This window comes from Lipophrys pholis (assembly GCF_963383615.2).
Source record: "Lipophrys pholis genome assembly, chromosome: 15".
Classification (NCBI taxonomy): Eukaryota; Metazoa; Chordata; class Actinopteri; order Blenniiformes; family Blenniidae; genus Lipophrys; species Lipophrys pholis.
Genome location: NC_137642.1, coordinates 4,124,037 through 4,142,527, shown reverse-complemented (window position 1 = coordinate 4,142,527; position 18,491 = coordinate 4,124,037). Strand labels below are relative to the sequence as shown.

The following is an 18,491-nucleotide window of genomic DNA, read 5'->3' as shown; positions in this document are numbered from 1 at the left end:
CATTGCAGGAAGATTCTCCATTTAATTCTTCATTAAGGACAGCAGAGTAATAACAGAGAAATGTTTACTCTCAAAATCTGTAAAAGTCCTGAGATGTCAGTGAAATTCAAAACGCTCTAGTATTTTGAAGTGACAAAAAAGAGATTTATTTTCTTCTTTTATGAAAACATCTGTGCCGAAATAGGACAGCAAATGGAAATTATTCTCTTTTCCATTGATTGACGATTGACCAAATCATGAAATCAGAACAAATGTGTGATATTTCCAGTGGTCGTGGAAGGAAACTGCCAAAAACAGCAATTCATTGAAGTTAACTACCTGAAAAAAATGGCACGTATGAACAGTCCAGTCATCACAACAAATCCTTAGAGAGCAGAAAGCCCCAAACCCAGGAGCAGCAAGCCCGTCTTCGTGAAGAAAAAACACTCCAGTGAAGCCAAACACTGAGGAAAACACTCAATCTAACCAACATAATCAAGAATGAGCCTTCAATATAAAAGTAACAAGCGAGTCAATTGACTCCACACTCGCCATCACCTTCAGCCTCTTCCTCAACAACCGAGGGATGAAGGTGAAGCTGAGTTCTCTAGGTTCCCTTCACATATTTTCTCTAGTTCACAGATCCTCCAGTTGTCTCTGAAAAGAGGTACATAACACTGAGGTTTAGAGCTCTGTTGTGGAAAAAGAAAAGTCATCCGTGTCCAACGGGTCCAGGAGGTCATAAAGCAAAGTTCAGGCTCACTCAGTGTTTAGGAAACTCGATAACCAGAAGAAATTGGTAGAAACTGTTTCTACTTGTTCTATCTCTGGACTCAGACTTCTTAAAGGATCTAAAAAGGTTCCTGCATCTGTGTGTGAGTGTTTTATTCCTAAACCCTGACAGCATAAGAAAAAGCAACACCTTCAATCCAGGAGGGGGGCAATCAGAGAACCAAACTTATGAAACAAGGTCCCAATAGAAGCGAAGAGATTCCGACGTGTCGTTTTGACAGAATGTAAACACGGATCTTTCACTGGTGCTGTTTTCAAAAATCATATTTAATTAAGGAACTTAACTTTTAAGAAGGTTTTACCAGTTTTCTTCATTGCAATTTATTTTGCCATTTCCGAAGCGGGCCTTTTGCATGTCGGGCTGCAGTAAACAAGATCTTCACCATGAAGACTAAGGTGACGTTAAAAGACAAAAATTTATGAGAGCGAAGGGGAGGGGCTGAAACCCCTGAGTGGTGGTGCTTTGGGGAAACACCTCTTAGGATTAATGAGCTTTGTAAAGTGGATTTTACAACCGTCTTAACCTTGAAATGTTTTTGGTAACCGAGGCACAGAGCCAGTCCGCTGACATCTGATGGTATGGTCCGCTGCCAATGTTTCACTTATGACTGTGCGGAGGAGTCAAGAGCAAAAAGTAGGAAGGTTCCAATTGTAGAGTCACAGAATGCGAGACAAATGAACCAAATGGACAAGTGGGAAGTGTCTGGGACCTCAGGAAAGTTGGTTCCAAAAGAAATTTACCTACAGGACAAACATTTTCTTGTTCATGATACTTCTTTTGTTTTAAATCTTTTCTTTCCAAATGACTGCGGTGGGATCTTCCAGAATGGGTCCCCGTTAATTCCCATAAACCTGAACAACTGAACACATCCTTAGTCTAATAGGCTTGTTCCTTCTGTCCATGCTTGCAAAATCTGGCCATCCTCAGAAGTTATTTGATCTGAAACGTTGCGTTTATTTGGTCAGTCTTGGATTGAAATGCAGAGCTCTGCAAATTCAAGTTGTGATGTGTTGGTTTAGGAGAAGAAGAAAATAGATCTTTCTCTCCATGCTAAACACTTCACTGAGCTCACTGACGAGCTCCACCGCTTCGAGCTGTGCAGGCCGTGTTTACGAGGTTGATTCAAGGTTTTTGTTTGTTTGCTGAAAACAGCCTGCTGTGGCTGGCTGTTGATGGGAGCGCGGCGCTTGAATGAAAACATGGAAAAGGTGGACTGCGAAAAGACAACAACAAACTTAAAGGTGCGAACGAGCCCTGCAGATCCGAGGCGAACTGGAGCGTTGCGTAATGGTTTCTTGCGGGTACAGCACGAGAAGCAACACCTGTCATGTTACACAGTCATTTCATTCAATGCTGACAGTAAAGAATACTGACTGAGACAGTTTGAATACATGAAGAAGTGTGCTGATGTTTCTGTACATTCTCTAGCCTGTCATATGCAGCAGCAAGGACATGCTGCTTCACAACCTTGAAGTCATTGGTAGAATGACGTTACTTCCTCAGAAAAAAAGGGTTCTGACGTTCTGCTGTTCCCCACAGATGAAATAGTTAAAAACAAGACAAAAGGTTAAAAACACTGTATTCTAACACAATCATGTCCAAATATCAACTCTGGGCCAACAAGTTAAGTTGTTGAAGCTCAAACACAGAAGTCCTGGAAGAAAGCTTTTTTATTTACATGGTCTGCTCTTCGACTTGGAATAATGAGGTCCAAGGACATTTCCATCTATAAGTGCTCACATGCTCAATGACAAAGAACAGTTGTGTGCATCACGATGTTATTCTTCAATTATTGATCGTTAGCCTCTGCAACAGTAGAGCAACAAATTGATGGAGAACCTGAGTACGAGAATAGGTATACCTGAACCATCATGTCCATAGAAGCAGAGAACACTGAGGTGGTGCATCAGTTAGCGTGGTCTCTTTGAAGATTGTGCTGAGACGCACAGCCGATCAGCCATAACAATATGACCACCTGTCTGAGGTCATCCCTGGTCCATCAAGGCACTAACTCCAAGAGACACCTCAGGGTGTGTTGTGGTTCTTGGTTCCACAACGATCGCAGCAGAGCCTTTAAAAGTAGCATTGGGAGGACATGAACTGGTTCAATACTGTTCAAGCCTTGGACCACTTTTTATGGATTTCTAATTGTAAAATAGTCTTTTTTGATGAAACTAAGTGTATAATAAAAGTAACAAATAACTCTTTTGTTATTTTCTAAGAGTTGACATTTGGTGGTTTCCTGTGAGACAGACACATCACATCACAGCCTGAGTAAATGCATCTCTGATGTTTCTGGAGCTGGTTGCTGTTACGTTACGGCCCTGTGAGACACTGTTTGAGCCTGGTGGAAATACATGGCTGTTATTTAATGAGAGGCTCATTTAATCCCTTAATAATCCCTGTATTAGATCATACTCTGATGGTAAAACGAGCGCTGGAGAAGAGGAAAACACACACACTACAGGACGCATGTGATCAAACAAATGCTCACGAGCAGCCGTAAATTCCTGTTTCTTTTCTTGCAACAAAAGCAGCAACGTATCACATGACCACAGAGAGACCACCGCAACCCCCCCACCCGAGAGAGCGAATAGCATCTCCACAGATGGAAACTAGGACACCAAACCCCCGTGTGTGTGTGTGTGTGTGTGTGTGTGTGTGTGTGTGTGTGTGTGTGTGTGTGTGTGTGTGTGTGTGTGTGTGTGTGTGTGTGTGTGCGTGCATGTTTGTTTTTGCATCCCGCTGCATCTGCGTGTGATTGTGCGTGTCCATCTGCGCATAATGTGTCTGTTCCTGTCCGCACGAGTGCATCATCGCCACCGTCACTTGTGTGTGAAGCGACGCGTCGGGCAAGCTTCTGTTGTGTCGAAGAGGAAAGTCTTCAGACTGCCGGTATAGAGATTTACAACGATAAAAGAAAAAAATCAAAGGGATCAAACCCTCCAAAACACTCAAATTTCATCAAATGAAACCAACCAAAAGCTTCATTTCTGAAAGTTTTTGCCCATCATCACTAAAAACGTGACATAGTGGCGTTAGCCTCCGTGCTATCAGGTGAGAGAAATACCGTCATCATCTAAAAGGAAGAGGAGGGGAGTGGAAGGGGAGAGGCGGGACCAGGAAGCGGTGCCGACCAATGACAGCTTGACGTATGGCGCCGGCAGCACGCGAGGTGGGAGCCGCAACCGAGGGCGTCTATAAATCCTGCCTTAAGGATGAAAGACTGCCACAAAGGAGATTAGTGTCCACAGCAGCTAATGAGGTACTATATCAGCACAACACACACACACACACACACACACACACACACACACACACACACACACACACACACACACACACACAAACACACACACACACACACACACACACACTGTACAATACGTGCTCGGGAAGAGAGGCAGCGGCTGTCGAACAGCTAACATACTGTACGTTCAGGTCAGTCAGAACAGGAAAGTGTCACGACTTCTCAAAAGCTAATAAGTGTGAAGTTATAGAAATGATCCGATGATAAAATTGGCTAATAAAAGTTGTGGGGGGCCAGTTGAGCTGATTTCCCCTTTAAAACAGACCAAACACAAGCATTGCAGACACTCTTGTAAATCACATTGGATATTAATTGATTAGCATATATTCTTCTTGGGTCCAGTTTACATGACAACATTAGAGAAAATGGAAAACCTTCGTAGCGGTTTGGGGTCTCTGCACACAAAGTCTGGAGGGTTTTTATAAAACGGCTTCCAAAGTGTAACTTTTTGAAAATTCTCCAACTTTGTCTGCATGTAGACGCAGGAAAACATAAGTTATCTGAAACGCTGCCAGTGTTGCCACAGTTAGCTTGATTACTAGTTACTCTTTTAAAAGTAACTTAGTTAATTTACGGATTACTTGTTTTTAAAAGTCACAAAGTTAGAATACAAGTAACTTTTTAGTTAATTTCAGCAGCTGCCAACAACACCCTCCACAGTCTCAACATAAAAAAGCAAACGGGTTTTGCTGAAAACTCAGAAAAAAAGGGGCGGGGCTTCCTGCCACTATATCGTTTTACTCGGGAAAATTACAAAAATAGTGTAACATCTCTGCAGTTGTGTTCTTGTTGCAATGATATGGTTCTGTTTAATAATAAAGTGACTTTAAAGACAAGAAACTTGTCCTGTTGGACGTTACAACGGTAACAGAGAAGTAACTTTAATCGAATTACTGTTGATAGTTTTAAAGTTGACAGTCACCATAATAAAAGTCCAAGTTGGTCGTCTGTCCACTAGTGTTCTCCCATTTTTAATATTAATAGCGTATTGTTCTCTTCACAAACCCAACGAACAGCGCCAACTCATGGCCTGGCATGCTAACTACATCATTTTCAGCGTTTCTGCTGTTTACAACAACCTTTTTCAACATGTCGGCGCGTAAACGCGTAACAACAATGCAAAAAGGATTAATCTTTACTTTTAAAACATTGCCTTGTAAACATAGCATTAGTATTTGAGTGGCACACAAAAATCCTATATATCCACAAAGGCAAGTGTGTTAAATTAATAGTTTGTCAAATTTAAACACACAAACTTTCAGTAAGAAAGTAGGAAATAAAGATTTACATGACAAATATTTATATTTTAGGTTAAATCTATGAATACGTATGACTAAAATGTTAAACATGTTAAACATTTTAGTGGCTTTATTGGAGTTTCTTACAACTTGATCAATGATGGTGATTTATTTCTTACATTTCAAGTTGAGTTAGATGTTTCAACCATTTTAGACATTTTACCCCTCTCTACATATTTCTAGTAGTTTTAGCTGCTTAAGAGCTTTTAACATAGCTTTATACAGAGCTAATTTAACTGGCTTGGGCATTTCTGCTGCTTTAGCCATTTTAATCACTTTTGCCCTTTCAGTTATTCTTTTGGATATTTTTTCATAATGGAAAGATTTGAGCAGTTTTAGTCATGCTTAGCTACTTAGCATGTTTTGTATGGGATCTTATACGTAACATGGAAGGACACTTACACTTTTTCTCTCTTTTCTTAAACCTCGGTGATGGTGTGTGTGTGTGTGTGTGTGTGTGTGTGTGTGTGTGTGTGTGTGTGTGTGTGTGTGTGTGTGTGTGTGTGTGTGTGTGTGTGCGTGTGACGGCCCCCCGACGAGCAGTCCATGAGAGACGGTCTCTGCGGTCGATAGTAATCACAAGGCGCTGTGGCGTTAACAGCAGATGACACATCGTTCAGACACAAAGCAGAGCGATCCATAACTCCCCGTAGGCTCAGATCCATGAATATACATTTACACACATATCATCCACTGCGTACAATAATTCTTCTCCTTATTAAGACATTCTGGGTGTGATTTTGATGGCTCGTTACTCTGACGATGCTCCCTTTTTTCACCCAAACAGCAGAGCTTGGATCAGAGCTCATGGACCTTTAAATCAGATGAACAAGACCTGTAAGATATTATCTGTTTTATCATAGCTAATGGATATTCAATTACAATAGCATCTTATATATTAAAATTTCTTGCATTTATTGACTTCATAGTGTTGAATTTACCTTTTTTGATTTCTATAAGATATTTAGCTTTAAACAATTTTTTATTACATTCTGTGTTGTTTTCATATTTTTAAAATTCTTTAAATTGTATTTGAATCATTTTTTTTTAATTTTGCTTCTTTTTTCATTTTTATTTAAATATGTTATATGTAAAATATTTTATTTTGTTTAATGGTTTTATTTTTTTTCCCTCATTTTTATTTAAATAATCATAATTTATTTGATGTTTTTACTTTTGTTTAAAGATTTTATTCTATTTAACGATTTTATTTTTATTTTATTTTTATAAAGATATTTTATTTCAATTTTATTTAATTTTATTTACAAATTTTATTTTATTTTATTTAGATACATTGGCTGTTCTCTTTTTTACCTCTTTTAACAGTTTTAGTTGTTTTAGCTACTGTCGCCATTTTACCGTTATCCACCTCTTTGGGCTTTTTAACCATTTTTGCAGGTTTTTGCATGTTTTAATGATTTGAGCGGTTTTTCTTTCTAGTTCTTTCTAGCTGTTTAGGCAGCTCACATATTTAAGTGGCTTCAGATATTTTAGCTTTTTCAGCAGGTTCTGCCTCCTTGGCCTTCCTCGACCTGTTTCTCAGAGTTTTAGCCGTTTTTGATGTTTCAGCTTAACTTTTCGTATTTTCTCTCCACATATCAAACATGCAGCATAACGGCAGTAATGTAAATGAATGAAACTCTCAGTTTTATTGATTTGGATTGAATCATTGTTAAGTTATCAAGAAGTGACTTTGGATACTCAACATTTGTCAGCTTAAGTAAAAGGCAAAGTAAGATTGCAGTGGAGAGTCGATAGTTGTAACGTGTCGTTCAGAGAATTCCTGTTATCTTTGCCTGGTGATGAGCTCAAACAGCCAAACAAGAGCTGCTGGTGTGAAAACCACAGCGGACAAAGCCGCTCTGTCGGTAATTATGAGTCAGAATGTGTCTAAAAACAGCCCCAGAACAGGGCCGACATGCAGCCACATCAAAGCTCCAACCCTAAACCCCCCCCACACACACCCCACCCCCAACCCCCCTCGTATGAATCCAGCCCTGGACGCTACAATTAGAGAAAGCGAGAAGTTTTTCTATGTGAGAGGAACAGTGAACCATCCTTCCTCCAGGCTGTGGCAAGAGGTCGAATCTGAACTTCAAAAAAGTGTTTCTCCGGGAAACACTGGGCACAACTACACTCGTCTCTGTACTCCAGCTCGGACACGACGGAAGATAATGAGCTCTGGATATCATTAGCACAACACGCTAGCATGCATGCGGCACACGACACAAGTCTTCAAGCCTTTTAAAACGTCATTGATCTGCATCTCAATGACTACAGCTGGTAGTGTTGGAGTAACACATTTCTTCAAATCTCTTGGTGAATGTAAACAGATCAAGTGACCTTTGTAGGAGCGAAAAAGCATCATCATGTAGTCCTATAATCAGTTTGTGTGGTACACGTTACCATAGTGTAGAAACTACAGTGAGAGGCTTTGTTTCTCGGTTCCCTGGTCATTTGATAAATACTGTGGGAGTACCCATGACAGAGAATACCAGCTATATTGGTGCTGTGGTCACTTGAGGTCACTATAAATCCCATTTCCTGATTTCAGGGGTTGTTTGAGGATGAGAAACTGATAGAAACTGACCATTCGTTTGGAATAACAATGTTTGTGTCCATTGGTTTTGTTTTTGTAATACATCCATGGGCAGGAAGCCAAAGAAACCACGTCACCAACAAATTCACAGGCTTTGGCCATCAGAGGTCAAAAAAGTCAGAAGTTAAGCTCCATGGTGGAGGGGGATGCAAGTTAAGGAAGTGAACTGAAACGCCTCAAGACAAAACTCTCAATCAAAAAGCTCCGGTACCAATCTGGACTCTACGACACTGGTGAAGAACAGATCGTTCCGATTCACCCTCGCCAACATTAACATTGAGTGTTTAGTTTAAGTGGAGTGGAAAAAGCAAGCGGAGTAACTTTGCACTTTTGGACCACGGTGCCAGCAAAGATTAATCATTTCCCAAGTAATTAAATGAATCCATGTCAAACGGTAATTCAAAGCTGCTGCACTGTCCAGCACTACATAAGGCCTCCGCTCTGCCAAAAACTCTCCTCTTCAGAGCGGCTGATTGTTGTGCGAAGCTTCGGTGAAGGAGAGAGACTCCTCTGTACGACGCACCAAAGCACTCTCGGGCAGCCGCTGCGCTCAAGCACAGCCAAGTATCGTCAAAGTACCCATGTGGCATCAGCCCTGAGGGAAGGCGGCCAGGACCCAGAGAGGTTCTGAACCTGACACAAGTACACCAGCACAGGAAGCCGTTCAACACTCGTTATACTCCTCCGACAATACTGTGTCGCACAACCATCTTTAACTCTGGACTGACACAAGGAGATTCTATGAAGGAATGGAAGATGTAGGGATAACTACCTTCAAGAAATACGCTAATAGGCCGGCCTATGTAGAGTGTTTAACTGAATATGGCATACTAGGAGTGTGGTCCAGGTAGCGCAAATACTGTGATGCTAACGGCGTACAAAGAACATTGTTATTGCCGTCTGTTTCTACCAGAAGCAGGAATATATCAGGTCAGCCTTCAGCAGTAACGCTTCTGTTATTGTGGTGAGAATCATTTTTTCAACTGGCTCGTCTTGACTTTTATTTGTGGACTTCAATAAAAGATGTCATACAATCTTCTCTAACTCTTTGGCTTTGTGACAGATCATCCCGCATTGTGTTTTTCTCATTTCAAAGAATTGGTGGAGTAAATAATGAAATGTACTTTCTACAACATCATATCCACTACAACAATCTGTCATCGTTCAAAAGTTTGTTCAACAGTTTGTCCTACAACTATGCTCTCTTTCTTTAAAGAGTTGGGGAAGTAAATACACCAAACAAGATTTAGAAAGCAGGCAGCCAAGTTACTTTGGTTTTCTCCGTTTATAACTTGAGGTTTTTTGTATTGATGAAGCCATGTATGTACAAATACTTAGAAAGACAGATGTCCCAAACTCCAATTTGATTGAGATCTGGCTTTAATCTCTTGGTTAACCACATTGATGTGTATGTTTTCCTCACACAGTTGACTCAGTCCCAGTGCTGACCTGAAGATGGTCTACAACCAAACTACAACAGGAAATCCTCCATCTTTGACGGGTCGTGATCACCATTCTGAACTCATGTAGGCTGGGTTGAAGGTGTTTGAGATGCGAGAACGTCGTTTCTACTGCTACAGTCACTATTGCTGCAAATAATGTCGATCGTGCAATTTCTTTTAAACAAGGGTTCAACAGCATTTAGGGAAACGAACATTCATGTCGGTGAATAAAGACCTTACAGGTTGCAGGCAGAAAGAAAAAGAAAAGAACTCACCACTTTGTCCTCCTGCAGCCCAGTCGAGGAAATGAAAAGAAAAACAGAGAGAATGAATAAATAACAACGATCCAATGTTCCGTCACTCAACACGGAAGAGTATGCAAGACTTTTTGGAGAAAGACGATGCAGCAACGGAGACCGAGAATCATCATTGCTAACAGGACGCCAGTTGGCAGAAAAACAGAAACTATTTCAGACTTTTTTCAATTTCTTTCTTTTTTTAACCCTTTCCTTCAGAGAAATGTTCGTGAAAGTCTTGTGCTTGAACGGAGCTGTTGAATTCACTCATAGATCTATGAATCCATGAAACATAGAAATAGAGAAATCAACCAGTAAAGCCAGTAAATCATGAGAATAGAATGATAGGTCAGCGAGCTGTGTGTGATTAACACTAACTTTAAGCAATAAGGAGTTTAATCACCCAACAACACAAATATAAGAAGAAATATAATACCAAGATCGCTCAAATAAAGCTAATCTTTCTCAAGATGGCGGTAAATCCTATCAAATTAGCAACGATGATTAGCAAGGTTAGTAAAAGCTGATGAGACGTGTTTGTGGTGTTGTCAGTGGAACCTGTTAGCGCTTAGCATGTTTAACCATCTTTATGAGGACAAAAGTGATGTTTTCAATTGTACAGATTATATTATAACAGATCTTCTTCGAACTGTAAGCTATGCAAAGCTAACTAGCTTCTGATTGGAACCAGACACACAGATTTAAAATATAATTTCCTTTTAAGAGAAAACAAATTGGGGAATTTTGTTTCATGCTGTGTTACTTAATGTTTGAAAGACTTGTTGAGCTAATGAGCATAATGAGTTACTAATCTTCGTGGCCGGCTGTTAACGTTGAGTTAAACGTCTTTCTCAGACTTACTGCTTTTTTCACAATTGTATCAGTGCAATGTTTACTCATTATCTCAAATGTTCAAAAAAGGATGTTGGTTGAAGCTGAGCAGCTAGCCTCAGCCTGTCCAGTCCTGTCAGTCTCATACTTTAATCAATTAAATCCTTTTCAGGGTCAAACTTTTGGCCCTGTTCTGGCGTGGAGGCGTGGCTTCCACTAAGAGGGGTGTGGCTTCGATGGAGAGGGGTGTGGCTTCGACTGAGGGCTGTGGCTTCCACTAAGAGGGGTGTGGCTTCGACTGAGAGGGCTGTGGCTTCGACTGAGAGGGGTGTGGCTTCGTCTGAGAGGGGTGTGGCGTCCACTAAGAGGGGTGTGGTTTTTGACCTATAGGGGTGTGGCTTTGACTGAGGGGGGTGTGGGACCATGTTTGGGATTGTGAGTGACAGTGTTGCAGATTGTGTTGCCTTCAGGATCAGTGGGTACTTTGAAATATGTACCTCTACTCTGTTTACACTGTATTCACCCGATAGCTGTAAGTAAAGTTATGCTAAGGAGACGGATCACATTTACAGGCTAGTTTGGACAATTCTTAGAAATTGTCAATATATAAAAAAAAGTTAAACATTACAGATGGTTAATTTTAACATCCATACTTAAAGAAACAATAATGTTTCCCATTTCCACATAAGACCGTGAATGCAGCGCAGTATTGCTGAGTACTATGGTGTCCTCGTCGGGCTAACCTGCTGGCGTGCAGTTAAGAAATACAGATACAAATATAAATAGCAAAGCTCCAGTGGAAAGTGGAAAGTATCGTAAGGCTGAGTAACATTCAGGAAGACGCTTTTAGGTATCAATACAGCAAGTAGAGATAAGCTTTGTATGAACTGGCTTCATACTATCAGCTGCTGTTAATGTTCTCAATGTGTTCATTTCAAACTTCAGTCCTCCTCAGTCGTTCTTTTGAATCTCAATGAAGGAAACACAATCAGGGAACGCCCTGAGCTTTCTTTGCAACGCTGTCACTGAAAAAATGAAAATAAAGGATTTTATCAAAAGAATTCCAGAGCTGAATCAAAATGATATGTAAAGGGAAAAAACTTTTCATACACTTATTTGTATTATGAATACAATGTTTAAAATTTCTTAAAATTGAAGATCAAACCTTGAACATTAAGTTTCAAAATATTTTTTTTCAATCACATTTGTTTTTCAAACGAACAAACATTTTGACCTGGATCTAGCTCCATACATTACTTCAATATGACCTGCTGCACCTTTAACTTGTGGGTTGAGTCGCTGAATTAGACACAATCCAACGAAAAAGGAAGATTTGTGTTTGTTTATTCGGTAATAAATTTCCATTTTGTCTGTATGAAGACAGCGTGGAAGCATAATCGGCATTAATCAAATGATAAATCATTTCAAATATCATGCAGTTATTTTATGATTTAAGGTTTGTACTCAGTGTGGAGTTCCTGAACACACCGCCTCAAACTAATGAGGTGTGTGTGTGTGTGTGTGTGTGTGTGTGTGTGTGTGTGTGTGTGTGTGTGTGTGTGTGTGTGTGTGTGTGTGTGTGTGTGCGCACTCGCTAAATGCCACAGCGGCTATGTAGCGGAGGGAAAGACGGGACATCACTTATTTCAGAGGAAGGCTCACCTAACAGCACCAACACACACACACACACACACACACACACACACACACACATACACACACACACACACACACACCCCACTGTGTGCGTATAGGGCACCTCCGGACCCCTGGGAGCTCACGACAGAGTGGGGGACCACCCCCTCTGTCCACGGCTCACTCTAATGCCCAATTAACCTTTACCAGCTCTCACCTGGGTCACACACACACACACACACACACACACACACACACACACACACACACACACACACACACACACACACACACACACACACACACACACACGTTACAGAATTGTGAGGAAAAATATTTTTGAAAAGAATTCAGTTTGTTTTTTATTTATTTTTACCTTTTTTTTCAAGAACACAAACTGCAGGGAAACTTTACAGAAAACAATATTTGTCTGTCAATGTCATTAAAATAAACTTCAATCTTGCACAAAGCCATCATCATGAACGTTTTAACCATTCAAAAGCCAGTTTAATTGAAAAGAATCCAATAGCGAATTACTTTAATGTAAAAATGTATTTTTAAACTTCTTATGGAATATTTACCACCATCTGGAGTCATTTAAGTACAAAAGTGTCCCTTTTAGTCGTAATTACAAAGTATAATCATGTATTCTGTAATGTTAGGGCGTCATCAACAATAAGAAAAAACTGTCAACTAATTTATAAGCCTGTTCATGTCATATTCATCAATAAATATTTATTAATATTTAACTGAGCATTTAAGAGAAAACATAAAATATATTGTTCAAAAGCTGGTAATTATTCAATATTTGATCATTTCGATCAGAGCAGAAGTGATGGAAATATAAAAGAAATATAATATTAATCTGCACTATTTTTATATCAGAGCTTTAGAAGTGGACATTTTTGTCCTACGGGACTTTTGGAGGGTGGAAAATGTTTGCATGCTCAGGGCCCTGCATACTTCCATAAGAACGAGACACTACAAAACTTCAACAAGATACTTCAGCATGGACGACTGGCACTGCCGAATAAAATGTCTTCTGACAGAAGGAGCTGTGCAAAAGACCCTGGAATGTCTGAACTTTCTTCTTGTTCTAATGGAGTATGAAACGGCCTTTATTTCATTTAGCTTTTAGAAAAACGTATCGTGAAAATTTTAATTTACAAAAATCTTACAGTTACAGGGAAAAATGTACCCAAATCATAGAAAAATTCCAAAATGATGTCTTGCAATTAAAACTAGGTTTATATTTGTATTATTTATTCATCATTGATTCCTATTCATATTCTTTGTTTATTTTTGTTTATTAGTACAGTCCAACAGTATGTTTTTGACCCTTATCTGTAGACTGGAGCACCTTTCCTCGAAACCTTAAAAATCACATGAGCTGGTTGGCATTACTGCATAATGTATTTTAATATTCTGTATGAATTTTAGGCATCCAGGTGATGAATTTGAATGGTTATTGCTAATGTTAATGATAATGTTACTAATTGTACTGTGGGTTATATTTAAATTGTGCATTGTAATGTGTTCCTGCTCGATGCATTGTTTGTATAATGCATTGCATAAGATTGTGCGTATTCTGCATACATTTTTATGAAACTAGGTGATACAAATTAATAGTTATTGTTAATGTTACAAATGTTTTTGTCGGCTATATTTGTATTATAATGTTGTGTTCCTGCCTGTGGACTGTAGATGGAAACAAGTTAAATCTGGCACAAAGCATCTTTTCTTTAAGATTAATGTTTTTAAGTATAGTATAGAATAGTGTTTTTTTTTTTTTTTTTTAACATGGTCCCTGAAAAATAAACAAATAAATCAAAACAAATAAACATGGATTCACCGTGTTGGAGCGCAGAGACACTCGCCCCCCGCAGCGAGCGCAGAATTTGGTCTGGCAGTACGAGCAGAGGTTCCCGCAGCCGTCTGCGAACTTGGTCTTGTGGCAGATGCCGCAGGTGGGGGCATCGTCGCGGTGGACGGCCGAGCCCGCTGCCGCCGTGGCCTGCCGGATCACCGTCTCCCTGTAGCTGGACAACTGCTGCTGGATTCCTCTGGAAGAGCAGAAGAAAAGATTTGTCCAGTGTGATGAGCCTGCCGTATCATTTTTCAAAGGTACTTGTCAACCTAAATATAGTGGCAGTTGTCAGAGAAGTGCACTTGGGATCTGGAGTTTACAGGTTCGACTGTGGCTCCCTGAGCATGACCTTTAACCCCCATCAGCTCCCCGGAGCGCCTTAATGTGGCAGCTCACCACGTCCTAGAAATAAGATGGATAATTGCTGAAAAGGGAATTTTCCCGAGGGGATTAATAAAGAATGCTTTCTTTCTCCATGTGGTCTGTGGCTGTGATGAAGGTTTTATTTACAGCGCTCACCAGAGGTTACACATGAATTTGGGCCGTGTTGCCTGATGAAGTAACAGGACAAGATAATAAAAACTATTAAAAAGGATGTAAAACTCCTAGAAAAAAACCACCATTGTGCAAGCCGTTGCCAGACACGACTACAGTGACTGAAGTAGAATCGACTGCCGGTCTTCTATACCTATTCTGTTTCCCATGCAGCCAAACTTTCCAGTCATATACTCAAAAGAAATACCAGGCCCAGAGCCTGGGAACAGAGGGAAGACCTTCCACCCAAATGGGTCTGGAACGGCAGCTGGAAAAATAAATGTAACTTTTACACCATTGTGACTTATGTATGTGTTTTTAACAGCTGCAACTTAAAGGATAGAAAACTGACTATTGGTTTTTTGTTTGTTGAGATGTGATGTTTTATCAAGTAGAAAGCTACCTGGAAAACTACATGCTCACAATCAATCCAATTCAACTTGATTCTTTATTTAGTTTGCACTGTTCCTAAATCATCAGCCATCACATCCTAACATTTTGTATCGTTAATATACAGTAGAATGGACAATTACATGTTTTTGAAATAGAATAATACTTCACTACTTATTTTAACAAAAAAAGAGTTCCTTCAAACTATACATTGTTCATTTTAGTCGTCTGCATCACTGTAATGTGTCCTAATAATGTCCACATACTGTGACTTTGTTATTGTCGTGTTGAGACTCAAAAGACTTCCATCAGTTAGTGGGAGGAAGATGCTCTATAATCTGGAACCTTTAGGCTGATGTTTATTCCAGGCTGCTTTATGCTTTACACAGTCGCTGTGGACACAAGCTAACAAGAGTTTAGTGGAATAGTAACAGGCTGCTGGGGAGACCACCGTTCTTAGATCCTGCTATTGCTCACTGTTGACTTTGAGAGCAAGTGAAGGAGAAACAGAAGCCATTGAAACTTCAGTAATTGTAACAGTTTTGCTAATTTAATAATAATAATTCAATAATTACACGGTAAAGCCAAATGTATAGAAATCACCATAATATAATGGATTGCATGTGTTTATCTAGGTTTTATTATAAATGCCAGCAAGTATCCATTAGATGATTGTGAACCTTCATAACATCACTCACTTCTCTTTGGACTTCTGAAATCAGGAAACTTCCTCTGACTATCAAACCATTTGCTAACTGCTAAATACTAACCTTGCAGTAACCTGAAATTGTTGGACAAAAGTTTGTCCAAACAGCTAGAAGACAGTCCTCATAGTGGTGGTTTGACCCTCTTGCCTTACGGTGTGGTCAAACGTCTTGGATCTACCCCAGCTCACAAACCGAATAGAAACCTACGACTGTGCACAGGATGTGAGCTCACTTCTATAAATAAAGGGCAATAAAGCAGCAAAGAAAAGGAGGAGTGGTTATTGTTGTGTGAAAAATAAGTAAAGGAGAGGTGAAGTGAAACCGGAGTGATGAAGACAATCGTTGCATTAAGTTGAGTCAATATCCCCGTTCTCAGGACTGTTTGTGTGGTTTGGTGCGATCACCTTCTTTTCTGGGTGTGCTATTGTTTCAGGCTGCTTCGCCAACACCAAAGAAACTCTTGCAATCGATACAAGTGAGAGGACGAGTATTGGTTTTATCTGAGGTGGTACAGTATGCTGATTAATGGGATTTCACACCATGGAGATTGAGGAGAGAGCAAACAGAGGGAAAACAGACTAGAGGGACACAACAGAAGAAGGTATACACTCCATATTCCAGCAGATGAAATGACACAAAAGGTTTTAGAGAGAAAACATGACAGAATATATCTTCAGGCCATCATGGTGTGAAAGATGACCAAGGTACAAGCCAAAAACTATCGCTAACCTTGGCTATTAAAAGTGAAAGGAACAGGTTAGAGAGGTGGACGGTTTGTTTTAAAGGACTTGTTCTAAAGCGAGGCAACAGGGTATAATACCAAAACCTTAAGAAACGTGTGCTGAAGCAGTCCTGCTTCAATTTGTTGCTTGTAGGCAAACCAAGAAGAGCTACGTGGTGGTGAATAAACCTGTCTCACACTAATCAGGTAGTTTTGTTCTCTAAACGTTGCCCAGTGTTGCTTTGTTTTTTGGTTAAACCTTGTTCACTACTCCATATTCTTCAGCCGTATCAGAATACATGATCTGTATCTCGATATTTTGCCTCAGCCTGAAATCAACTCATCTGATGTATACAATCATACTCGAATGATTCTGTGTCCACATTAAAACACTGTTGTTCACAATACATTCCCTACATATATGCTAATATTTAACTTGGATGCAATGAGGGGGGAATCACAACAAAGTCAGTCTTGCCAAAACAGATTTATTAAACAGCACCATCATGACATTGTCATTCAGTTATTTATTTTTTTCTCTCACTTGAGTGAACAATGCAGGTAGAGCTTTCTCTGCAAAATATTTGCGACCAGGCAGATTATATTTTGGGTCAAATGTGTTTTCTGCAATTTAATACCTGTGGCTAAAAGCTACAGTGCGATACTCGAATGTTCACAAGATAGTCATTTTCTATATCGCACAGAGAACAAGCCACAATACATCGAGTACATTCGATATATCGCCCCGCCCCATCCACTACTTTTACTAAAACTTAACCCTGTAGTTTTGTTGCTAAAATCTTACAAAGTGTTTTCAAAAACTAACCAAAAACTAAATTAACCAACTTTATAACTGTTTTCTTTCTACAACTAAGAAGGTTTTTGGGTTAAATCTAACGAAACAGTTCAAGTATGTAACACAACAGAGAACTTCTGTTATGTAAGGATTTATGATACCATAAACAAAGAAGCTTTGGTATGTTAGGGTACGTTTCCACGATGTTCCTGGCAGCCACGGCAGCCCCGTTTCAGGCCACCGTGAACAAAACGGGATGGACGTGAGACAACGCAGGGGACGGGAGGGGCAAACGTAACAGGTCGTGATTGCCGTGCCAGATTTTTAAACTGTCAGAAAGTTTGCCACGGCGCAGATGACAAACTTAGTAGCCCGTAGCAAAATGGGATGAACATTACAAAACGTTGAATGGCCGTAATAGAACTTGGAGGCGGTCCGTAGTGGGACGGGAGGCTTACAGGAAGTGACGTTTAGTGTGCGTTCTATCGTGGTTGTTTCATGGTTGCTTCGCGTTTTATCACGTCGCGCTGCGCTGCGCTTCGTCACGGTTCTCACAGCGTAGTTACAGTGTATGGTAGCCGTTTCATCACGTTCAGTTGCGGCTTATCCCGACATCTGACGGTTTGTGGACCCAACGCGTTGCCTTCTACTCCGGTCTGTCACGGAAACCGGACTTGGAGGGGAGTTTCATTTGAGTCTGAGCAATCAACGACAGAACACCATCTACAAGCTCTGCCACCGAAAAAGAAATTCAGAGGTACGTATCCACCCAGCAAACGTCTCAGGATACAATGATTGCCTTCACTTTTTGTGGCCCATTGGGGCATAAACGTGCTTCAAAATGGCCCGCCGTCCACATTTCATCCGTAAAAAGTCTTGACAGAACGTGAAAAACGCGCCACGCCTTCCTCAGAATTCCCCAAAATCCCACGGCGCACTATGTTGCAGGCAAACGGGGCTGCCGTGAACATAGTGTAAACATACCTTAAGGTGAAGTACCTGTACCTAAAGCGGTAGACCAAGTTAGTGAGGCTTCTCAGGTAGTTCTGGTCCTTGAACCTCATTAGGTTTACTTTTCAAGTAAAGCTGATCAAACATGTCTGGTACATGAACTTTGTCAGTCAATCGAAAGGTTCTGCTAAAACCAAATAGTCTTGTAATGTTTGACAGATTTGTTCTGGTCCCTGAAACTAACTAAGTCATCTTTTGGAGTGAAGCTGATTAAATAGTTCTGATATGTGAGTCTTGTCAAATTGCTTTATATTGTTAATCACATTCACCCAATGAAATCAC

General features: G+C 40.2%; 1 pseudogene across 1 annotated transcript in view; it reads right to left on the bottom strand.

Annotated features, from left to right (window-relative positions):
• LOC308120728 (regulating synaptic membrane exocytosis protein 1-like) overlaps positions 1-18,491 on the bottom strand; it is a 94,330-nt pseudogene that overhangs the window by 56,106 nt on the left and 19,733 nt on the right. The window contains exons 3-4 of the transcript in view: positions 14,036-14,246; positions 9,697-9,708 (exon numbers count right to left, since the gene is read on the bottom strand). The product of the transcript in view is annotated as a regulating synaptic membrane exocytosis protein 1-like (transcript). The remainder of the gene's footprint in view (positions 1-9,696; positions 9,709-14,035; positions 14,247-18,491) is intronic.